The sequence below is a fragment of the Pinus tabuliformis genome, chromosome 7 (assembly GCF_031772625.1).
Source record: "Pinus tabuliformis cultivar Carrire ecotype Pingquan chromosome 7, CPIR1, whole genome shotgun sequence".
NCBI lineage: Eukaryota > Viridiplantae > Streptophyta > Pinopsida > Pinales > Pinaceae > Pinus > Pinus tabuliformis.
This window is the reverse complement of record NC_142293.1, coordinates 865,123,031-865,149,479: the sequence shown is the minus strand read 5'-3', so window position 1 is coordinate 865,149,479 and position 26,449 is coordinate 865,123,031. Positions and strand designations below refer to the sequence as shown.

General features: G+C 35.2%; 2 pseudogenes; one reads left to right on the top strand and one right to left on the bottom strand.

The window, feature by feature from the left end:
* Nucleotides 1-3,868: 3,868 nt before the first annotated feature.
* Nucleotides 3,869-11,915, bottom strand: LOC149250350 (abscisic acid receptor PYL12 pseudogene; annotated as a pseudogene).
* A 572-nt stretch (nucleotides 11,916-12,487) lies between these two features.
* LOC149250349 (putative E3 ubiquitin ligase SUD1) lies at nucleotides 12,488-25,864 on the top strand (annotated as a pseudogene).
* Nucleotides 25,865-26,449: the final 585 nt, after the last annotated feature.

Sequence of the window (26,449 nt, the reverse complement as noted above, 5' to 3'; positions counted from 1 at the left end):
AGCTAATGAGAATGAAATGTGTGGGGAAGGAAGATATCATGAGATATGAAACCATGATGAAGGAAATCAACATCCCAAAGACCAAGAAGATTTGACTAGGAAATCTTCCGGAAAGATATGGAGATTCCGATGAAAGTTTAAAAATGAAAACCCTTGAAAATGGATATCCTTGGGAGATGTGTCAATATGTGTGTAGGATGATGATACCTACAAGAAGATTTCATGATGAAGATCCATCTCGTAAGGTATGATTTAATTTAATATGATGTTTTGAATTCTTGAATAATATCTAGATAATGTATGGCTACTCGAACAAGAGTTGTAAATACAAGTACAACTAGCATTCATGTGGTGGATGGAAGAAGCATGATGAGAAAGAAGTAGTCATATAACGAAGGTTCCAGATATGAAGAAGGCCACTTTCCATGAAGAAAGGAATGACATGATGAAATAAGGAGGAAAGTAATCGATGGTTGTATCCCTGGAAGGAAGAAGTTCAACTGATTTTCATGACATCAAGGAGAGAAGTTGATCAAGCAGCTGAAGGACTCATGAAGAAAGAAGTTGTTGATATATAGAAGAGTCCCGGGCTAAGAGGGAGATATGATAGGTCCCTGATCAAGAGGGACCTTGGATTGGATCACCCCTGATTAAAAAGTAGTGATGGTTGTGTTTTTCTATTTCATATGTCATGCAGTAGACCAGGACTAACAGCCATAAGTATAGGTTAAGGCCATGAATGGAAATGTAGACACATGATAGACACAACATTCTTGTCATCACTTTGGAAGAAAGAATGGAGGGTTGGATAATCATCTGGCATCTGATGTTCTTTGATAATGCGTAGGGCATCCAAGATAATAGTAGGCAAGAGGACCAATATTCTTTGGGGGCTGGGAACCCAAGATAAGAATAGTCCTAGAAGGTCATACTTGATGAACACCCAGGTGGGTATGTACCTTGAGAGACAATGATAAAGGTGTTTATACTCCCCAACATTGTGCTCTAATATTATGAGAGAGAGTGTTGTTAGTCAAGGACTTGCTATGAACAATGTTGGTTACTATGATGCTATACAGATGGGTTACCAATCTAATTCTTCTTATGAGAAATTCTTTGGATTGAGAATGACCAAGTACCATTATAAATACCTCCCTGGTTAAGAGGGAGTGTTCAAGAAAGTGTAACTAGGTTCGATATTTACAAATGTAATTTTGATCTTTGTACTTGTCAAGAAAAGGAAATATCATTTTTGTAAATTATAAGAATGAGTTTCTTGCTCATTTCATAGGTTTAGGAAAGTCAAAGAATCAAATTCATGTTAAAGAGCTCTTCTTGAGCATGAATATGCGTCAACCAAGTGTCAAGTAGCACTCCAAGACAAGCACCATCCTCTAAAGAAGATGACTGCCAACAAAACAATGTGAAATACAGTCAAATCGACTTCAAAGTATATATAGATGACGCGTCGGCTCAATAAAGGAACGCAACGGTTCATTAAGTTCACATTAGCTTGCATACATGGACCAGCACCTATAAATACACAGTTGGAGTAATCACAGACGAAATAACTTTAGATCACTCTGAAACTTCAATGGTACAATAAATTAGAGTATCTCGGTGATAAGCATAGTGAGATTTTCGCATAAGATCTTCGAAATCTCAGGCAAGCATAGTGACATATAATCTTAGGTTTTTCTCGGATTTTTTGTGGGAAAAATAACTTCGGATACCTCTGCTATCATTGGTGATGATGACAGTGGAATATAACAATCTCATGACCATGTTCTCTTCTCGATTTTAGTGAGTACTATCTTGGAAGTTATGGACGACCTCCGACTTATGGCAATAATATCAAAAGGTTGTTTTAATTGTGAAATGAAATGCCAAAGGAATCAAGAAGGGCTAGTCCAACTTTTGGAATTGCGTGAATCTTGAATTGAGAATAGAAGTTCCATTGTTAAGGAAAAAGGATTTAAAGAGGAAGAGTGAGTTTAATTGGAAATGACCGAAGAAAGGAGGGCCTACGCTTATTAAGAGGGGAAGCGCTGCATGCAGATTTGGAGTTGTACAGAGAATCCTGGGAAATCATGGTAGGACACTGCCATCTAATTATAAATTGAGACACTCTATGAAGCTTTTTGAGTTCTTTAAGATTGTTTTTGTGAAATTTTAATTTAATTTATTGATAATATATTATTGATTATGACCATACAAATGACGAGCTTCTTCGACAAGGTCTTTTATTAAATGATGATTTATAGAGTGCACTTGCAAAACATGATGCTACAGCCTCAGGGTCTCCTTTACCACAACAACTTTTGATTTCTAGCTCTCAAACACCATATTCTAGTGTCCCTTATGAGGAAGATGAGGTTGAAGAGGATTTTGGACAATTGGCCCACAGGTAATGTGAAGATGTTTTCGATTTTATGCTGCTAGAGATAAGTTGAAATAAAGATTTTACTGTTGCCTTCAAGTGACACATAGCTGGAAAAAAACTTAAGAGAAAAATTTCCCATAGCTAACCAATGTCCTAGGAAAATCCATTCAAAGAAAATATAATGATATCTTACTATTGTGTAAACCTAACTATGATAGAATTTGACTCGGTTTTTTGGTGCCAATTACAATAACATGGCCAAAAATGAAGTTACACATGGCCATTTCCCAGATTACTCAATTTCAAAATTAAATGTATAAAATATCAAAATCCGTTCAGTAAATAGTGATCTTGAGCATTGAAACAAACAATAAGAGCAAGGGTTCTCATAGCTAAGCAATTTCATAGACAAATCCAGTGAAACTCGTGCAACTCAGACCTGTTGTAAGCCAAAGAAGAAGTAGATCATTTTTTGGAGCTCTTTCTCACTTCAAAAAATAGTAGAAAAGTTCTCTTCCAGTAATCTCACTAAATTTCACATAGCTACATGAAGAAAGCATTGAAGAATCACATATTTAACCACTCCATATGAAATGGCTAGCTCTTCTTTACTTCATACAACAATTTTGACTCCAATAGTCATTTTTTTTAGCTTCAATAATAAATCATTTTATCAAATGCCCATAGATATTAAACTCTTTTCAAACATATGTCAAACTTCAATGTGTTCATATCAATCTAAATAACTGCTTTTTGGGTGTAAATAGAGATATGTGTCTTTTATCTTTTCCTCTCTCTTTCTTTTTTTCGTATTAACATTCATTCTGCTATTAAAAGTGCACATTTATCAACTCTTTGTTTATCTTCTTAATCTTCACATAAATACACAACTGACTGTTTATTTATCATATTCATATCAACCTAGAATCTGCTATGTTGGTATGCTAATTTCATTTTTTAACATGGACTGTATATAAGATTAAATAGGCTTTACTGTGAATACATATGACACTTACCCAACATATATATCAAAACTAATATTGCCATGGTAGCCTAGAAATGACTCTACTATTGCATTTTCAAGTGCTCTGAAGAATGAGGCAAGGCAAGGAAAGTGATAATGAAGAAATATTATGAGTGCACACATTTCTATTTAAGCTACCCACTACATTTATTTTATTTTATTTCAGTAAGTAGCTCTCTTGGAAATGGTTGAGAAATGGTATAAAACTTGCCTTATAGGAATTTATTATTTTATTCTTATCATACAGGAAGAAGGATCAATAGTTCGATTAATTGCCCAGAAAAAAGCTAGTGATAGGGACTTCTCTGCAATTTCAGCTTGCGATGAAGTCAATCAAAATATTTCATTACCTTAATTAGTTTCATTGGATATGAAGCATCCTCAGGAATTAGATCACCATCAATTTGGACACAAATTGCAGCAATTCTTGGGCTACAAATAGGAGATGGAGCCAACTCGAATTATATCTCAGAGAGTGCAGATTTCCCGTAACAAATAACAATTAAAAAATAATGCAGTTTGTTCTTAATTTGTTGAGACGTGGGCCGTGGGAATAACTTTGACGAGGAATGCAGGTTGCATCTGACGATGGTATCTATGAAGGTGCATGTATCTTCTCTAGAATTCCCCTCTGGAATATCTGTCACATAACATTCCACGACCTCGTTCAATGTCGTCATGGATTGATAATTCCGAAGGCGGTGCTCTCCTCCCAACACCCTGAAACTGAGAATGTGCTTCTCCCCGTCCAGAATCTCAAGGCGCTCAATGCTGTTCTTCGCTGGAAGCCCCGATACGAGTTTGACTTCCCTGAAGCATCCCACCTTGACATCTCCCTTGACGGAGCAGCTGCTGACGAAGGGCTTGTACGTTTCAGGTTTATCAAACCTTCGAATAACTGACCACACTGCGCTCGCCGGTACGTTGATTCTCTCAATATTTACGGACGAGCACTGCTTTTCTTCCTTTCCAACCTGGTGGTTGTAGTACTTGTTTATCAAACTGAGGGTCCTGCATATGTTTTGTTGGGCAACCAGAATTTTGATTTCAATCTCTGGACAAATTTCAATGCCGCCTCATCATTTCCATTCTCACAGTACAAATAATATCTCTTATTTGTATTCTCAAAGTTGCCGATTTATCTGTGGTTAGGCTGCAGAGACACACACATATATATACGGTGATGAGGAATAATATAGGGTTCCATGATGGTCGGCAACTGCAACCCACCCTCCATTAATTTCGCATCTTCCTCTCCCCGTTTTTCACTCTTCATGGGTTGAGGAATGATATAAGTAGCAGTGATCAAATTTGAAGGTCTACTCTTAATTTAATTTGGAAGGGTATATATTCATCTAACCCTTCAAAGATGAAAGGTTATAAAAAAAATTCACTTCTACTGAAAAGTATATATTAAATAAACCCTTAAAAAAAAATCCATAATAAAATAGTGTCATTCTAAATCTTAAAAATCTTAAAAATTTAAAGAGTAACTTCAATCAAAACACTATAAAATTTCAATATTACTAGTAAATAAACAAACAAAAAAATATCAAATCCTATTAAAAAAAGGTAAACATATGTTTCATTAGATGATTTTCAAAAGTATTTAGACTTACATAACTGAAAAGATAAATATATTTTCCCAATGGAAATGGATTTCTAGTTTTCATTTATTTCCTTACATCATAAGTTGCATTCCAATCTACCCCATTTAGAGCATGATGTGCACTTAGGGAGAGAAACATTAACATATTTAGTGTCTCCAATGAAAGTCTTTATCTATCATCATTTTTTATCCTGTTTAATTTTTAGAAGCCTCTTTCAGACACTGACGTGTCTTTCACACACTGATGTGGTTCTTGGGATAACAAGAATAGCTTGCCATAATTGCATCAAATATGGAAAGTCTTAAAACCATCCATGTTCATCTCCACATAGGTGTCATGCCATACATATGCTTTTCAGGTATGATTTACAAATAACACAAATAAATTAATTCATTTCACCCAAACATCTAGCAGTATCCACAATTATCCACAATAAATTTTTCACATAAATATTTCAACTATATTTTTGTTGGACAATCTATATCATTCACTTCTTCATAATAATGTTGAAAAGTGCAAAACTTATCCACATTAAATACATGTAAATCTATGAATCTCCTATCTAAAGATTTAATCACCTTTACAATAAAACATTTTCCCAAAAAAGGACAATCATATAGTAGCCCCGATATTTTCATCTTTGGAAAAATTTCAAACTTAAATGGATGTAAATGTACCATACTTGTACTATCTACAAATTCAAGGGTTCCTCTTTATGCTTTAACTAAAAAAGAAGACATATGCACTGCATCTACACCAAAAATGCTTTCCAAAAATCATTTATGAAGAATGCTAATAGAAACATGTAAAGTAGTGTCAATATATGTAATAGCAACATGATCCTCTTCGAACTTTTGATTCAACTTATTTAATTCAACGAGCATGTCTACAAGTATATGGATGCAAGTATGCACTTGAAATATTGTTGCCAACTCATACATTTGTTTCTCCCCTGATTCCCAATCGTGATAAATAATGCATGAGTTTAACAATTCTTTCCATGACCTTTCCTCTAGAGAGCTGCCTAATTTGATGAATTTGTAAGACCACTAACTTAGTGATTTGAAATGTATACATTAGCTCTCTCAATTTTCCTTTTCCTTTAGTTGATTTTCCAAGTCATGAATAAACTTTGTTTCAAATTTGTTAATATATTGCAACTCTCGAAAATGAGATGAAGCCTCATTGATTGTTAATGCTTCCCCATGATCTATGCAATGGATAACTAATAAATGAGTAGCATATGACGCTTAGGAGATAAATCATGAATACCCCTCGTGGAAGAAGCACCATCTGAACCAAAACCACCAAAATTCATCAAATATAAATCCATTTATGCTAAAAGCGTTCTCACTAGATCATACTTACATTGAGCTATTCCATCCTTTATTTGAAGTAAACATATAAACTTTGTTAAACATTGAACTCTTCCTCCATTCATAAAAAATGTAATATAATCAATCAATTGGTGTTTCATAATTTTATCAGTGCTTTGATCAACTAAAATTGAGTAAAATGACCTATGTAAAATCTTCTCTTTTAGTTTGTTCCAATACACCTCTTTAGAAACTTGAAGAAAATCTTTTCTTGGTGGTGGAGTTCATTTATACCTATTCAAGTCACATATTGAATTATACATTTCTAAAGATAAACATGTATAGCAACAAAATACATGTTTTCAATCATTGATATAATTTTTTCCTTCCCAACATTTACCATTAGTTCTACATGTTTTGTGATTGGAATATTGCTTCAATCGCTTGTTCCCTCCAAAAGTTGAAAAAAAAAATTAAGCTTTTGATTTTGCATGGCCACTTATACCACTAACATGAAGAGTGGTAGTTCACTCTTTTGAAAATGGAGTCTCACTTTTAAATTTAACACGTCAAGAACATTTTATTCTTTCATTACCATTAAATGTTTTAAAACATAAGCCCATGGAAATATTGTATTCCATTTGGATTTTAATATTATTTTGTGTTTCTTTGATGGGTTTTCTATTTCAACAAGCTCTACACTATTTGATTCATCATATTCATGTAGATGAGCATCAACTTCATTGTGAATATTACGTGGTTGATTAGAATGTTGTGTAAGGCCAAATGATTCAACAATTGATAATTGCATTTTATCCTTCTTAGGACAACCAATAGGAGAATTTTTCAAGATTTACGCCTATTAAATAAATAAAAACAATAGAATAAGTAAATACATAAATTAAAAATCCCTTAGCAAGATTATGATAGACAAAATTCAACTTTAGCAAGATTCCATAGGATTTGACTATAGATTTCTTGATAGGTTATTCATTGATTTGTTGAATTATGTTTTGTAACATTCAAGGAAACCTGTAGCTTTATGATAGAGAACAAACACTTCACGAAAAATCATACTGTGACAAAAAATTTGTATGGATTTAAGCAACGAAGAAAAATAAGCAAGAGTTTGAATGAAAGTGTTATAGTTGTGGAGTCCAATACCCTCGATCTAAGATAGATATTATTTTCATAGTTGGTAGATTCATATAATTATGACAATAAAAATGGCACCATTAACAATGTAGAAAACAACTCCACCACCCCTTCCTAGAATGGAAGGATGGCAAGCAGTTGTATTCAGTGTATCTAGCCACAATGTTGATTTCTTGGGGTGGATTCTGTGGTGCCCATGAGACATTGTGTGACCATGAAGGCTGCCAATACTTCAAGGAGTGTTGCATTAAAGAATCCATAGAATGAAAAACCAAATGTTAATGAAGATATGAGGAGGATAATGAAAAATACGTTATAGTCTAGCGTGGAACCATAACTTTCCTTCTATGGATGATGGGTTGCAATTCAAATGAAAATGGAAAAAGTGGATGCAGGGAAAGAGCAATCAAGGATAATCACATAGGAGCAAGAGCACGTGCATAGTTGTTGAATGGTTATTCAATTTGCTCTGCCACCCTGTGTTAGGTGTAATAGTACCATGACTGTTGCATGTATTATTGTTGCAAGTTGCATCATGTTGGCCTAAGTTAGGGGCCTCAGGAAATGTTCCCAAATCATGACATAACTATTAAATTATATGAGGTCATTTGGACTTTCACTGGTCTCTTTTACGAAATTATCACTAGTCAGAGCAATTTATGCGCTAGTACAAACTCAAAATTATAGTAAACTTAAAAAAGTATTGACAGGTTATTAAAAATATTCCCCTTCTTTTGAAATATAAAAATTTAATCTAACCTTTGTAATTGACTAGTGGTTTTGATCTTTTAAATTTTTTTGGAAGTGTAATTTCTTTTTAGCCCTTCTAGGAAGGGCCAGGAGCCCAAAGAAGGGCTAGGAGGGGTTCAATTTTGAACACTGATAAGTAGGCAGTTGCAGTTGAATTGGATACGCACACCCCACTGCGCCCTCTCCACAAACAACTACGCAAATACTATTAATTGTTTGGAAAGGGATCATACATTACTCCTTTACAACATACACAAGTACACATATATTGTATACTCATGACCATTAATTAATTAGGATTACACCCTTTTCTATGCTATATTTAATAGATATTGATCTGGTTTTTAACTTTCTTAAGTTATATTGCATGATCGTGGGCAACAAATCTCCAAAGTGGTTAGCCGCATCCCGCACTACCCCTGACAAGCCTCATTAATTTCGGGAATTGCATCCTGCACTACCCATGACAAGAGCTCATTAATTTCGGGAATTGCATCCCGTTTTCCGTTCATCTGCACCCCGCTTTTCATTTTACAAGTGCTCATTAAGTAGGTAGATGCAGTTGATTTGGATATGGTTCTGTTGAGGAAGCAATTGCAGTTGACTTGAATATGCTTCTATTGACGGAACAAGGGCAAGAATATCCCCCGTCTCCCCAAAGGACAACTATTCAGGACAAGGGGAAGAATATCAATGAAGGTGCATGTATCTTCTCTACAATTCCGCTCTGGAATATCTGACACATTTAAATGTACACGAGAGGACTATATGATAAATAGTACCATTCCTGCTAGACACATGAGTGGATTACCTTGAGTTTCACCATTGAATAAACACTATGATAGATAACCTAGAGTGAGTGGTGGCATGTTCGAAACAAGCGGAGAATATCAATGAAGGTGCACGTATCTTCTCTACAATTCCCCTCTAGAATATCTAACACATTTAAATGTACACGAGAGGACTATATGATAAGTAGTACCATTCTTGCTAGACACATGAGTGGATTACCTTGACCTTCACCATTGAATAAACCCTATGATGGATAACCTAGAGTGAGTGGTGGCATTATAGGAACATGACACTTTTGAGATGTTGATTCAATCATGTATTCTTGACACAATTTCTTAAATAGTCTTGTAGTGACTTCTACAAGGATTTCTCATGGTCTAAAAATATTATTATTCTTGGCCCACTAGAGTATTTATGAGGATGCATGGTCCCAAGTGGCTTAAAAATTAACACACTTATTTTAAATTAATGCACACTTGGTTCTACAAATAACATGTACGCACTTTTCTATGCATGACAAAAAATATATTACGTCTTATTATTTCACGGACCAGGATTTCCATTGGAAAACTAGTTTCGAATATAGATGTAATGCAAGCATGTCCTTCGTAAACCCTAAACCAAGCTTCAACCAACCCTATGATCCTAGGAAAAGATGTATTTGCAATGTTTGGTGTGCAATTGATACATGGAAAGAGAACTAAATGAGTCAATCGTTTATGTTTCTTTATAAACCAATTTGTTATAATACAAAGGTACCATTTTATTCTCTTTGCAAATAATAGGCCATGTTTACAATTAACCTCCATGTGGACTATTTTAGCATTAGTGATTTACAATGGGTTTGTCTTGGCTCCCCTTAGAATCAACCAAATGTTTGGCATAATTCATTCATAGGGCCACCTACTCCTAGGTTTATACCCAATCCCCCATAGGCACTTAAGCATTTGGATTGTTTTGACGACACAAGCACTATGATAACATGTCTCACATGTATTATAGTGCAATATATTTCACGTGTGTAGCCTCCAAATGAGATACATCAAAGGATTATCTTAAAGTTGTAGGTGTCGACTCTTTAGGACACATCGATTATAGACCATCAACTCCACATTGGTAGGCTAATGATTCTGATTTAGGTCGAGTAGCACTATATATAATCCCTCATTGTAGGCATACTTGTAATTGCTTGATGGAGGATCTTATCCATGGAAGTCTTATGAATCATCTTCGTAAAGTTTTTATTTGATGTTAAGTCATTGGTTATATATTTAATTGTACAATTGACAAATATTCAATAAATGTAACTTTAAAATACTTCTTTTCACTATTATTGTTTTAGCATACACAGATGTTATGAGAGAATACACTATGACCTAGGTGAGAATATGTCAGTTCCTTTAAACTTGATGTTGCCATGGATGCAATATTTGACATTGTGTCACCTCCCACACAAGTATTTAAATGAATTTATGTGTGCCTACTTCAATGATAACTTAGCAAGATTTTTTTTTTTTTTTTCTTTTGGTTTTAAAATTGATCATGTTTTTCTTAATATTCAGTCTTTTACATTAATATAAAAAAATTATAGACAAAAGTAGTGCAAGCTACTAATATACCAGTGGCATAAGCTCAAAATTTTATAGTTGCATATCTCATAGGCTACTAGATTGTCTTTTAGACTATACAAAGTATCAAAAAAAAACACAAGATAATAGAGATGACGATGGAAGTGCCATAAAAGAAACTTGTCTTGAAACATCAGGCTCACTTGGTCATTACTCTATTACAGAGTCCATCGAGTTTATTGGGTTGGGTTCGGTTCACTGTCATTGTCTCAGGAATAAAAATCAAATTTTTCCAATTTCTCGCCAATTATAGAAACTCTCCTATTTTATCCTATAACACATGTTTCATTAAAATTGGAAAATTTATATTACAATGACTTCAACAATAAACATATTTCATTAAATTTGGAATTATATAGTGGATCTAGAATTTAGAACTTTAACTAGACTAAGTTTAGTTCACTACTTTGAATATATCTATTCATCATTTTTCTCAATAAAATTCTCATCATAAATTATATGAAGCAAATTTATATAAACTTGCATAAACAAATCTTTGACATCTTAATCTAGGACTCCTTACATTATTTCTTCTAATATTATTATGGTTCCTATTAAAAATTTAGTTAATCTTTTTTATGAAAAGGATAATAATTATGTATATTAGTAGTATGAACTAGTTTGGTTATAATTTGATATAGAAAATACCATATTGTTTGTGTTGTTTTATAATTCTAGTATAAGGTTGGCACAATTTTGAAGTGTCAATAAAACTTATTTAATAATAGAATTATCCCAAAATGTTTGTTACGATAACAACTTTAATTCTAGGTACTATCAAAAATTTTGTTTGCGTTGCGTATCATATCTTATTATATTAGGAGGTCGATAACATTTTATAATTCACAATAGAAAATATTATATAAGACTTGTTAGCTCTGCTACAAATTTGAACAGTTGAGGGTCAAAGACAGGATTGGTGGTTGGCTTGTGCTGAGAAAGGTGCTCGCAGCTGTCTCTTTTCCCTTCCTCTTTCAGTTTCCTCATACCATCTTAACCTCCCGCTGTTTCTATTTTCCCCAAAATCCTTTGTAAACCTACATTCTCCTCTGCTCACGCTTTCCGCTGTCTCTATCTCTTCTATGAAAATCTGCATTTCCGATTTCCTCCATCCTTTTACAGAACTCTTTGAAGCCCTGTGCCTTCATTCGATCCTCGAATTAACTGTCTCCCACGTGCCATAACTGCGCCTACCTCGCTATCCCTCTGCTTTGATTTCCACCGTCGATCGCATCCTGATCCGATAGTCTCCGCCATTTCTACTGCGCATTAAACATCGTTCACTTCCCCACTGTTGATCGCGTCCATCATGAGATCTAACGGTAGTCGCAAGCCCCGATCACGCAACCTGCGCAAGCGTTAACCTGCGGGGGCGGTAGTTTCGCCCACCACGTGTCGTATTTTTATTTGATCGCACGCCCTCATACGGAAACCGCCTGACACTGTAGGCGGTGTGGGGAATACCGCCCGCCTACGAAACCGCCTCTCCTCGCTTGATATTGTCCATGCGTCTTTCTCGTGCGATGACCGTCGGATCCACCACGCCCTGATCCGACGGCCTGCATCTCTCTCTCACCTGTCCTTCCGATACTCCTCATCTAGAGGTATCCACCTTTAATTTATGCAATCCGACGGCTGAGATTGGTTCTTCTATTTGGTCTGCTCCCGCCATACTTTCTGTATCACTCCCAACTGCTCTCTGCTGCCAAAGAATGAAGACAATCACCTACCTGTACCCGGCACATTCAATCTGCAACCACCACATTCAAGGAACAACATGGCCGAGAAGGAAATAGGATAGCCTCAAGCAGTTAACACTGTTATTAGTCATGGGACTTGTATCAGTCAGTACTTCATCTGCCCGAGAAGGACCACAGAACGCCAGGGAATGTCTAAATAATCCATTAAAGCAGGCAGAGTGTAGCAGAACTCCATATCTGAGAATTAATGTGTTAGGTGGTCCATTATGATCCCTTCTCGTGTAATACATAACAGAGCAATTTTGTAAATAACCTCTATATATACCCAAAATCAAGAGGTTAATGGTTAATGAATGTTATTTTGATGTAAAGTTCAACTTATGGAGACTATAACTACTGTGATACCTGCAGCGTCTGTTCTTCATTTTCAACTAATGCAAGTTTCTTTTGCTGTTAATTGCTCACTTTCCACTTCTTCTTCTTTGTTTCAGGCTATGCCTGTTATGCATTTATTCATGTGCTGTAGACGTTTAGCATTAGAGGGGCTATCATCCCAGCTCCGTGTTAGAATCTAGTTAGTATTATTGAATGTGTATGCAGGTTTCTGTTGTTTTAATGCCAAAGAGCTATCATCCTATCTATGTATTGGGAGATAGATTTTCAGACCTCTTTACTGGTTGCAGCTGGCCATCACAGGGTCCTGTGCATCTGCTGGTGTGATCAGTATTCTCCATCATCACATTCTCCTTAAAACCGTGAGTAATTGGTGGTCTAAAGCCTTGTAGTCTGGGGGTGTTCACCCATTTCTGGGGTTAAGCATAGTGGAGTGGTTATCTGGCTTGAATATGCAACATTTCTTTGATTCATCCACCATTTTCAAACATTTTTGTTGAGTCTGTAATGTTCCTGAGCATCTCTGATATAAAACCTAGGATAGTTTCTTTGGGTGATAACATTGATTGGTGTCATTGTTGGGGAGAGGAGAATCGATGCTCAACTTCCTTGGGAGAATGACACAGCTTCAAGCTTTGATGATAGACAAGGTTTGAACATAGTTTCTGGTTGTAATCATCTATCTAGCGACTCCACTAGAGGAAGGCCAACTATTGGCAACTCCAAATTGAAGTTCTAGCGCAGTTGGTGAGGCATGCTCGGAGAAATCCTTAGAAACCATCAGCTGAACCAGTGCCTGATCCTGAGAAGATCATTAAGCAGAAGAAAATCTCGCAGGAAGGAGCATCAGGACCAGGTAAGCCTTAGAAATTCCATGTATCTTTGCTAGTGAAAGTCACTTTCAGAGATTCATAAAGCTCCTTAGTCATTCATTTCCCTTTCGGACCTAAATTCAAAGAAAGAAGCATCCATGTTGTCCATAATATTCCTCTATTTCTGTCATTCTTTTCATTGATTCATACCACTCAGTCTACTAGTATCCTTCCATTTACCTCAGTCATGGCATGCCAGCAAACCCTTACAAAGATAGAAAGAATCGTTGTTGCTAGGTATGGACCCTTAGTCTTTCCTACCCCTTTGAATGCCATGCCTGCAGTAGATTATCAAGAATTTATGCCAAAGTTTACTGGTGCAGAAGGAAAATCAGCTGAAGAGCACCTTGAGTCCTTTTATAGTTATGCTGATAACCTAGATATCAATGAAGAGGATGTCTGGATGAGGGTTTTTGTCCAAAGCCTAGATGGGGAAGCTAGAACATGGTTCAGAAATTTACCCCCTAGGTCTATAACAGATATTGAGGCCCTAGATGATGTATTTTTAAAGCACTGGTGGAATAATGAAGATATGTTCTATTATCATACTGGATTCAGGAACTTGCAGAGAGAAGATGGTGAACTGTTGTCTGATTTCAACATCAGATTCAATCTTATGTACAAAAGAATGCCAGCTAAAGTAAGACCCACCCCTGCTTCTGCCATGTTTACTTATGCTAATGCCTTTGATTCTCAATTTTGCCTACTGTTAAGAGAGAGAAGATGTACTTCTTTGGCTGATATGAAAAATGAAACCTTTGAGGTAGAAGAAAACATCATTTCTGCAGAAAGACTCGAAGGAGATGCTGAAAGGAGAAGACGGGGAGGTGAATCCTCATTATCCTCAGAGCCTGAGATTGATGAATTAGGTAGGATGATTGAGTTCTTAGCCTCTGAAGTTTCCAAACTAAAAGTTGATCAGAATTCTAAGGAGGCAGGAGCTCATTTTTCCATTTCTTTTCCAACTCCAAATCCATGTAGAGGAACACATGAGAATTTGCAGATTCTACAAAGAAATAAAGTTACAAATGAAGATAAAGGGGTCAAGACCCTTTTGCAGAATTCAGTCATGGAAGAAGAGCAGCCTGAAGAAGAGGAGGAGGTCCATGGTTTGGAAGGTGCTCCTTTCCTAACCAGAGCTGCATATGAAAAAGCATTATCAAGAGGCACTACTGGTCAGTTTGTTGTAGCCACAGAACAAAAAGCTTATCAGCAATAGCAATCAGAAAAAGGCACCTTCATCTTCCAAGAATCTGTGCTCAATGCCAGCCCAGCTTCCAATGACTATGCAGATCTGCAAGTTCACCTACCTGCTTTTGTCCCCAGCCCAGTGATCAAAAAGGGAGAGGAAAGCTCCCCACCATCTTTTGTCCCTCTGTCTGCTCACGTGAAAATCCCTCAAAGTTACCCCTTGAACACTGAGGCAAAACAAAATTCAATGTTCAAGGCTGAAACTGATCATCTCAGTCTTGATATTTTGATGCTTGCCCAGGAGGCCTCCACATAGATTGAAAAGGCAGCTTGTCAGATGACAGAGGAAGAGGGTGTATAGTTGTGGGACTCCTCCTTGGTTGAGGATTGTACAAACAAAGATTCAGGAGCAGATAATGTTTCTGTGTACCCTACACATGAACATATTGGTATACCATTCATATTAATTGTGCAGGCCACAAGTGACAAAGATAAGTACACAGCAACAGTGATTATTCAGAAGGTGTACAAAGGCTCCCATGAAGAACATCCAAGGAGGAGAGCACATAGAAGGCAGATGAGATTTGATCCATATCTACCTATTAAGGTCAAATGCCCCAAAATCTTTGAGGTAGAGGATCAAATAAATCTAGTTTTGCTGATCTATGATGAACCGAGAACATGAGGAACAATTTTGGTAGCCCAGCAGATGGGCAGTTTTTTTTAAGATTTAAGTTTTCAGGTTTTAATGACTGTAAACAATTTCTTGTTCAGTTTTTGTTATAGGCTTAGTTTGACTCCATGCCCAATGGATACTAGGAAATGTTCTTAAAGATGAGTTTTGTATCAAGGCATTGGTCTGTAGGTTCTTGAGACCTCATAGGGAGGATCTCATCCCCAGAAGGAGCCAGTGTTAGCTCTGCTACAAATTTGAACAGTTGAGGGTCAAAGACAAGACTGGTGGTTGGTTTTTGCCCAGAGAGGTGCTCGCAACAATCTATTTTCCATTCCTCTTTCAGTTTCCTCATACCATCTTAACCTCCCGTTGTTTCTATTTTCCCCAAAATCCTTCGTAAACCTACATTCTCCTCTACTCAAGCTTTCTGTTGTCTCTGTCTCTTCTATGAAAATCTACATTTCCCGCTTTCCACCATCCTTTTACAGAAATCTTCAAAGCCCCGTGCCTTCATTTGATCCTCAAATTAATTGTCTCCCGCGTGCCATAACCGCACCTACCCCGTTATCCCTCCGCTTTGATTTCCACCGTCGATCGCATCCTGATCTGACAGTCTTCGCCATTTCTATCGTGCGATAAGCATCATTCACTTCCCCATCATTGATCGCGTCCATCGCAAGATCTAACGGTAGTCGCAAGCCCCAATCGTGCGACCTGCACACGCGTTAACCCGTGGGGGCGGTGGTTTCGTCCACCACGTGTCGTATTTTTATTTGAATGCACGCCCTCATACGGAAACCGTTTGACGCCATAGGCGGTGCGGGGAATACTGCCTGCCTGCAAAACTGCCTCTCCTCGCCCAATATCATCAGCGCGTCTTTCTCGTGCGATGACCGTCGGATCCACTGCGCCCTGATCCAACGATCCGCATCTCTCTCTCTCCCGTCGTCTCAATACTCATCATCTAGCGATCTCCACCATTAATTTGTGTGATCCGACGGTTGAGAATGGTTCTTCTGTTTGGTCTGCTCTCGCCACACTGTCTATAGCACTCCTGACTATTCTCTACTGCCAAAGAATGAAGACGATCATCTACCTGTACCCGGAACATTTAATCTGCAACCACCGCATTCAAGGAACAACATGGCCAAGAAGGAAACAAGACAACCTCGAGCAGTTAACACAGTTATTAGTCATGGGACTTGTATCAGTCAGTACTTCATCTGCCCGAGAAGGACCACAGAACGCCAGGGAATGTCTAAATCATCCATTAAAGTAGGCAAAGTGTAGCAGAGCCCCATATCTGAGAATTAATGTATTAGGTGGTCCATTATGACCCCTTCTCGTGTAATAAATAGCAGAGAAATTTTGTAAATAACCTCTATATATACCCAAAATCAAGAGGTTGATGGTTGATGAATGTTATTTTGATGTAAAGTTCAACTTCTGGAGACTGTAACTACTATGATACCTGTAGCATCTAGTCTTCATTTTCAGCTAATGCAAGCTTCTTTTGCTGTTAATTTCTCACTTTCCACTTCTTCTTCTTTGTTCCATGTTGAGCCTGTTATGCATTTATTCATGTGCTATAGACATTTAGCATTAGAGGGGCTATCATCCCACCTCTGTGTTAGAATCTAGTTAGTATTATTGAATGTGTTTTCAGGTTTCTGTTGTTTTAATGCCAGAGAGTTGTCATCCTATCTGTGCATTAGGAGATAGATTTGCAGACCTCTTTACTGGTTGCAGTTGGCCATCACAGGGTCCTGTGCATCTACTGGTGTGATCAGTATTCTCCATCATCACATTTTCCTTAAAACTGTGAGTAATTGGTGGTCTAAAGCCTTGTAGTATGACGGTGTTCACCCATGTCTGGGGTTAAGCATAGTAGAAGTGGTTATTTGGCTTGAATATGCAACATTTCTTTCATTCAGCCACCATTTTCAAACATTTTGTTGAGTTTGTAATGTTCCCAAGCATCTCTGATATACAACCTAGGAGAGTTTCTTGGGGTGATAACAAGACTCATATTATGTTTAACTTTTTTCTTTTAACAATGAAAACCAATTATAAGATAGAACTTATAGAAACATTCAATTTGGAAAAATTATGTTACAAGGACTTCATAAACATTAATTATTTTGCAAACCAACCTAGATCCATCTTAAATCCAAATCTACCAAGTGCTAAGAATGATCAAGTCCAGAGTTAAGATGTATCTAAGCTGGTACTCTTGCATTCTATAATATATTTCCCCAATCCTTTAAATCATAATGAACACCACTGGAAAATATCATGGTCTATGGAATACCATGGACTTGTAAACCATCATTGATAAACCCATCAAATAATTGCCTCAAACTTATCTTAACTATTTTATTACCTAAAAATTCAATGCAAACCTCTCCATATCCTATTAAAAATTGACATTTATGTGCATCAATGTTTACATGGGGTCCTACCATATTGGGTTGTATAGCGCCTTTGGGTGAAATCACCATATTAACTTAAGATACGATAGTACAAAAATATTTTTAGTAATGACAAACCAATCAATAACCATGAATAGGCCAAACATGGGACTACTAGGCACAACAACAACAATACACACTAGGTGCCTGAAAGCATCTCTTAGTAGAAATCAATTAAATCATATTAGTATGTCTAACATCAAAGAAAGATATTATATTTATGGATAATAGACCATATACATTGATGTTTAATTTTTGTGCCTATTGACTCTGACCCCCAAGTTTCCCATAACCCAAGGGGGTCAGTGGTTGATCAAAATATGATGGTGTTACGAGGATCTCAATGTAGTACTTGGCGGGGAGTACCTCCCGTGAAAATATTGCATTGAAAATGCTCTACTAGAAGGTTACAGTAAAATATGTTTTTATGCTAAATTTTCTACCACTTAGTGCATTTGGAAATTTGCTACCCTGTGGACTTTATTTATATAGAATTAATAAACATTTATAGTGATATTAAAACGTTTTCATTTCTTTTGCTATACTGATATTAAAAAGTTTTCTTATTTATATATTTATTTTTCATGGATTATGTGAGGGTTTTTCTCAGCTCTAACATTTTTTTCATGACATTTGATACAAAATAAATAATTTGTATTTAAAATTAATTATGTACTTTAGCATTTCATTTTTGAATATAATTTCTCATCGTTTTTAATAGGTTTATTTTTAATCCTATGTAATGTAAAAGTTACCAATTTGATTAGAAGAAATTAGTTAATATACTATTATTTGTTTATCAGTTTATTCATTATATATTATTATTGGTATAATAACTAGCCTAGATCCATCTTATGTTCAGATATACTAAGCGCTGAGAGGGATCAAATATTATTTCACGGAAAAAGAGGTTTCCATCTTGAGATATTTGATCCCTCTGAGTGCTTAGTATTTCCAGAGATAAGATGGATCTAGGATGCTCCTAGATCATGCCCAAGAAATATTGAAATATAAAATGGTATCAATATACTTGAAGGGAAAATAATCATATGGAATATGGCATAGAAGTTCAGGAAAACTTATGGAACTTTAAAGACCAACATGGAGATGGCATGTACTTCTCCAAAATATCTTTGAGAAAACATAATCCACTGGTTATCTGAGCTTTGCTCAAAAGGGATGACTTACCTTATGAACTAGAAGAACAATAAAATTAAGGTTTATGCTCTACTTTAATATATTTGTGAAATTTCAGTGAATATGGTCATATATACTTTTCTGTTCAAGTCGTAAGGCCATTTATCATGAAATGGGAATTTACCTGAATTGTAAATTTGTTGACTAGCTGGAAGCATGACATATGTAGATTAGTGGTAGAGAAGCTTATAGGCTTAAGGCACATCCATGTTTTGATTCATAGCCTTTCTAGTTTCAATATGGTATTAGAGCTAGGTGAATAGGAAGTATTACCTTGACATGAAGTGTTGGATGTGGTAATCCACACTTGTACAACAAATTATTACTTATTATGAAATGTGTATGTGGCTTAGTGGTAAAATAATTTTCTACATGGGGGTTGTGTGTATCTCAGTGGAATATGAGCAAACTAGCTAGGGGTAGGCCCTATGTCCAATCCCCAACCTTTCCAGTATCAAATATATGTGTCTAAGAGAGTCCTAACCCAAAGTGTGGGTTAAGGGTGACTCTTAGTGGTAGAATGAATTTCTAGCGGGGGGTAAGTCCTATGTGTATCTTAGTGGTAGAGAATTCTAATGTCCACGGGTAGGTCCTTGGTTCAAATCCCAACTTGTCTAGTTTTTGACATTGTATCAGAGGAATTCTGTGGGTTGGGGGAGAGTGTAGGATGTGTCAATTTGAAATTATATAATGAATTTCTAAGTGTGCTTACCATGAAAGGGGTAGAGAATCCCAATGGTAAGGGTCAGGTCATTGGTTTGATTTCTATATGGCTTAGTTTTTAACATCACATTAGAGCTAAGTGGCTTAGATGCATTAGCTATAGTGTCTTAAGAGGAGTGTTTGATATCGAAATTCACACTTCTATGATGAATTGTTAATTGTTCCCACTATGAAATGGACATGTAATTTAGTAGTAGAGTACCCTACTGGCTAGCGGAGCATCTCATTAGTTAGAAATGTGCAACTGTATTAATTTTGAATCCTAGTTTGCCTAGTTTTGAGCATGTCATGAGAGCTTGTTGGCTAGGGCTCCTTGGATTATGTTTTGCTTGAGGCGTAGTGTTGGATTTGGAAAACTCCACTTATAGAGAAACTTAGTAAGAGTGATTAACATGAAAGTGGAATGGATCTTAGTGGTGGAGAAACCCTCCAATAGGGCATAGATTTGAGTCTGATGCCTCTATTTTCCAATTTTTAACTTAGTACTAGATCTAGGTGGCTAGGAAGCCTCATCTATATGCCTTGAGGAGTGCTTGATGTGGCATGTCAAAAATGTATACATCAAACCATTAAAGGTGCCCATCATGAAAGGGGTATGTAGCTTAGTGGTAGAGAAGCTCGTTGTCTTTGAGTAGGTTACTTAGTTGAATTCGTAATCTTACCTTTTAACCAAATTTAGGTCTAACACATATAAAAAATGATAAATATTTGTAAATTGTCTATGATTATTTTAAAACAAGAAACATAATATGGTGAGGTCCCACAAAATTAAAAAAAAAAGGTTGTATAGAAAAAGTGTGCAGCGAGAACACCATGACCATGTGATAGAGTGGGGGGAAACAAGGTATAATTAAAAAATATATGAAATGAAAATTCGAATTTCTATATTTGTTAATTTTGGTTCATTATAAATATGTTATTTCAATGAGTTAGTAGTAACAGGCTAATAATTAACAATTCTATCATCTCTCGCCTTGAGAGACCAAACTTATGGTAGGAGAAAATTTGGAGTGTATTCGGTTGTTAAAGGTTTTTAAAGTGTTCAAAGTGATCCTAATGTTGGATGCACAACATGCTCTTTTGCTAGGAATTTGTAATTTAATTAGATAATATTGAGAGTTCAAAAAAAAATTATAATGCGTGTGTTGAACCTTGGAACAATATTCCTTCAAGGATATAAATTAGAATTTTCTCAATAAAGTTGACGCCTAAGAATTTTTTTTTTTTATTATTTCTTTTTTATTTTCCAAGGGTAGGTTATAGTCAAGGTTGAGGTAGTTTGTTGAGTTTCATTTCATTTGATGAGGAAAATTATTTGTTTGGGTACTAGTGGTCTCTAGCTTCTCTTACGGTGTTGTTACCAACCTTTTGACATTATCATGAGTTCATCCTTGATAACTGGCATATTTTGTTTAATTTTTTAGAAAATTTTAGAGTCTTATTTGTGTAGTCCCTTTTGGAAGATAGGTCAATAGTGAAATAGGTTTTACATTCTCCTTTAAGATTGCAACTATATTTTAATGCAGAATTGAACCACTTTTTTTTGTTGGGTATTGGCATAAACGTTTGGTTGAGTGTAATACTTTTATGTTGTATTCTTGTATCATTATAGTGTTTTTTTCTTCTCATCTATTTTTTTTGGATATTTATGTGCAGGTTTGCAACCATTGGTTCCTTTGTTTCTCCTATTTATGCTGAAAATGTGCCAACAATATTACCTTTCAGAGAGGTTTTATTTGGTACAACATCAACAGAATGGCATGACTTGCACTTCATTTTGTGGCTTTCCTTTGTACTTTCTATATGGATCATTTGTATACCATTCATAAACAAGGAAAATTTTAAGAATCCCCCATAAATTTACATGTATAATAAATGGGCGAATCTCCATGGTATATAGGAAAAATGGAAGGTGATTTTATCAATAATATGATATGTATATATAATTATTTGGCGAATCTCTCACCAGGCATGGTGAATATTTTACTCAATTATAAAATCTTGTGTTTATTGAATACACGAATGAAATCATTGCATTTCTTTAAAATATCTTTTGAAATCAAAATTACCAAAATTACATATCAATAAACTAGTAGGTGTAGGATAAAATTCACCCATGCCATTCACAGAAAGCATGAGAAAAAACCTAATACTATATATAAAACTAAGAAAAATTCAAATTCATCACTTCTAGGGACCTCGTAACCACCTTGCCAATACACAAGTATGTCCCTGTTTGCAATTAGAAAAATTACCCAAATTACAATCTGTTTACTCTAGCATATGTTGGAAAGTTATAGAAGGATGACTAGTGCAATCAATCCATTCCTTTTAGCCCTGGTTTTGTTTCAGTTTAAAACACAAGTATACAAATATACTTGTCCAATATCTATGCTTTAACCATTCACCTTAAGATGTTTTTACAGTATAATTTCCTAAGTCTATTTAATATCTTCATTATCATAAAAACCAACCTATATCCATCTTAACTCCACAACTACCACTCTTAGGGGGATGAAATCTATTTATCCCTCTGAGCACTTGGTAGACCCATAATTAAGATGGATCTAAGATGATAGAATTTCCCCTTTAAATAGTCTATGTTCACATGAATACCATGGTATTACCATGGGTCAATACCATGGGTTATCATAAACCTGGAGCTCAAAAATTACTAATGGTAATTTATAAAAATTATTAAAATTAATAGTTGATTTTTATTTTATTTTTTATTTTAACCGAGCTAAAATGTTTAACATACATTAAATTACAACATCCATTTTTACTCTTGATCGGATCAAATATTTTTTCACTCTATGCTAGTTTGCATATCATGATATTTGATACCTCTTGGGGGTTAGTAGATCCAGAGTAAAGATGGATCTATGCTAGTTTAATTCCCCCATTTAAATAGGCTACATTCCAGGTGAATACCATGGGTCAATACCATGTGCCATTTTTATTTTTATTAATACTAATATTAGAGTTAATAATGTTTTTTTGCATGGTATTAATAACAATCTAGTCCATGGTATTTGTCCCATAGTATTTTGCCCATAGGTTTCACCTAAATATAACACATTTTTTGAGTGTTCGTAAATATAAGGTGACTTATGGAGTAAATATAAAAAAATGTTTTATTTGTTTACCATACCTCTCTTTTATTTATATTTTTATTAATTTACCATACCTCTTTTACAAATATGGTATTTGGCCCATAGGATTCACTTAAATAAAACCTCTTTCTTGAGCCTTCATAAATAGAATGAGGGTTATGGACTTAATATAAAAAGAGGTTTTATTTATTTACCATGCGTCTAGTTTATTTATATTTTTATTTATTTACCATACATTTTGAGTAAGTATAAAAAGACGTTTTATTTATTTACCATACCTCCACTTTACTTATATTCTTATTTGTTTACACCCTTGCATGTATATAAGGTGACTTATGGAGTAAATATAAAAAATGTTTTATTTATTTACCATACCTCTCATTTATTTATATTTTTATTAATTTTCCATACCTCTTTTATAAATATGGTATTTCGGCCTTTGGCCTATAGGATTCACTTAAATAAAACCTATTCTTGAAAATGGGCGAATGGAAGGTTGTAACTCCTAATTTCAAGGGCTAAATTTACTTTTTTTACCCTCTCCCTTAAAATAAGGTGGGCTATTTGAGGTGATTTGTAAAAATGTACTATGATACAAAATATTCGCCCACTAAAAATTTAAAACCCCTTAATTTCGCCAAAGGACGAACATTCGCCCCTAAAATTTTCTATGTTCATAAATTTCTATATCTAGCAAATGTCATTTATGAGGAGCCTTGGGGAGGCTGAGAAACTATTTCTAACTCATATCTCCAAGAAAAATATTTCTCCAGCTCTTTTGTTTATAGATTGTTTGCATGGATTCCCTATGTTAGCTTTAATTGTTTTTATATTTTTGAGTGCAACCTATCTACGTGAGTTCTTTAGACATCTTCATGAAATTGAGAGGAAAAGCCCTGAGTGTGAAGATAATGGCATCAACTGGAAAAATGGGGAAATAGTAGGAAGACGTCTACCTGCATCAGATGGAGCTCATATTCTTGGGGGAAATGGTGAGGGTGGTGGAGATGGATAGGAAAACATTGGTGTTGGGAAATTGATTAGGAGAAATGCAAAAAATGTAGTGGCTCATGTGGAAGCGCAAGTTGCATGGCTTGAGAAACATGTTGAGAAAATGTTCAATGGTGGAGATGTTGCATATGGTATTGAGGATGTGTTATTTGTTGAAATTGTGGGGATGCAAGGTATTGTGTTTCATTTGATTGAAAATGGAATAACAGTGAGTCCATTTCCCTTATGATAAGGTTGTTAAATTTAATTCTTTTGGGAAAGTTTACATGTCCCATTAAATTTGATATATTTCCCCTATATGATTTAGATCTTTTTTAAATGACAATTTTCTTTGCTTAGCATTTTTGGTTAAATAATTTTGTTGAGATGTTTACCTTGCAAGTGTTGGCTAGTAACACGATATTTCTTGGTATTGTAATATTTCTACCTTTTCAACTAAGACAGAAAGTTCTTTCCATTACATCTCAACTTGTCATCACTACATCTAGTGCATTACTTACACCAGGAATGTCTAGTGCTTCAAATTTAGATTTGGCTCTCTTCAACATCACTTTAAAGAATATTCTCGATTCAATTGAAAATATGTCAACAAGTGCCTTGAACAAGGAGTTTCTTCAAAGGAATATGAACACTGGTGTCCTTCAATCTGACAGTGGTTCAAATTTTACTAAACCTGGGGGATCAATGGAAATATTGACAAAAGCCTTTCTTTCTTCTTTACGAGTTTCTTATCTGCAACGCTTTCTATTAGTTACATGGTTATTTTTCTTTATGTTTTATGTTATCTTGGCTTAATAACCTTGATATGCTACAATAAAGGTGAGCCTTTGACAGTGAGTAGGATCTATTATATAGCTTTGGTGGCACAGGTTTCTACTCCTCTTGCAGTGTTGTTGCTATCTCGAGGAAAATAATTTTTCACCATGGTGAATGTTTCTTTTCTTTCATTAGTGGAGATTGGATTTTTACCTTTATTATGTGGTTGGTGGTTGGATATGTCCACCATTAGACTGCCTGGAACAACATTGTCTCATAGGGTGGGATTTTCCTAGGAGTCACGTTTAAGAAGTTCATTCCTTCACTGGCTTGTTTGGATTTTGTATATGTTACAATTAAACATCTTTGTCAACCTTCTTTGAGAGGTTTTCTCATTCTCTCTAAGGAAATTGTGTTTTTCATGGTTTAATTTTGTAGCAGAAGTTGAATTTATTTACTTTTAATTTTTATGTTGATGTATTTGCATCATGCAAAAAGACTGATGCATTATGATTAACACTATATTACATATTTCAAGTATCAAATAACATTCTTGTTTGATTTATTAATCAACAAGTACTTCATCCTAGTATTGTATACTTTCTCATAAATCCTACTGATCGAAACTATAATCCATTCCAATATCTCATTAATGATCTAATACATAAACATTCACGAAGGATCTTGTTTTTTATGGAAGATTGATTGTACTTTTCATATTCCTACCAATCAAACTTGCAATGTATTTTTCTCCTTCCCTATACCATTTGGATACATTGTATGTTGATAAGTAATTTTAAAGTATGTTCTGTTAGTTAGTATTATTAGTTGCTGGTTAATGCGAGCTTATTTCATCAAATAGCTTTGACTTGTTAATTTTGAATTTGTTTTATGATGTCAGATCCATTTACAGAGATCCCAATAGACATGTTTTCTTTCATATCTATATTCCATTTTCCATTGATAACTTCATGCCACAAGAAACCTTTAAGACTACTCTTTTCCACTGGTTTTTTACTAGTTGGATGCTTGGATTGTCTAACTTCCTCTTGCCAAACCCCGAGGACGAGAATGGTCAAGATGGTTTGAATGGTCAATAAAGAATATGGGTAAGGTTACAAGATGTTCATCGTCATCATTTCCAAGAATAGAATCACCATAGATTAGACTTCCTGTTGCCACAAATGTTGGGAGGATGGTACATGAAATTGAGGGTGCGACTTTTGAAAACAATGATGGAGATGAACAAGATGATTCAAAAGAGTAGGTTTTTTCCCTCTGAACATCCTTTTAAAAATTAGCTCATCTATTTTTTGTCTAAAATATTATGAGGATCCTATTTTGTAGCAATGGACATCCTTAATTAAATATCATATTCTTAAGAAACTAAATATGTAGGAATTATTTTCTGACAATAATGGATTTGTAAATTCAAATTCTTTCGGTAAAAAATCACATGAAATTTATTTATTCTACATATTTAAAACCATCCAATGTGGTTCATCAGTTTGTCCTAATGATGAACCACACTAGATGGTTCAAAATGCATAGACTCAAAAAATTTCATGTGATATTTTAGTGAAAGAATTTCAATTTACAAGTGTTGATAGTGCTAGACCCACCAACATTCAGGGGATCTCCCTAATATGAAGTCCCAATTATACCTCAGACTGTTTAGTGTAGGA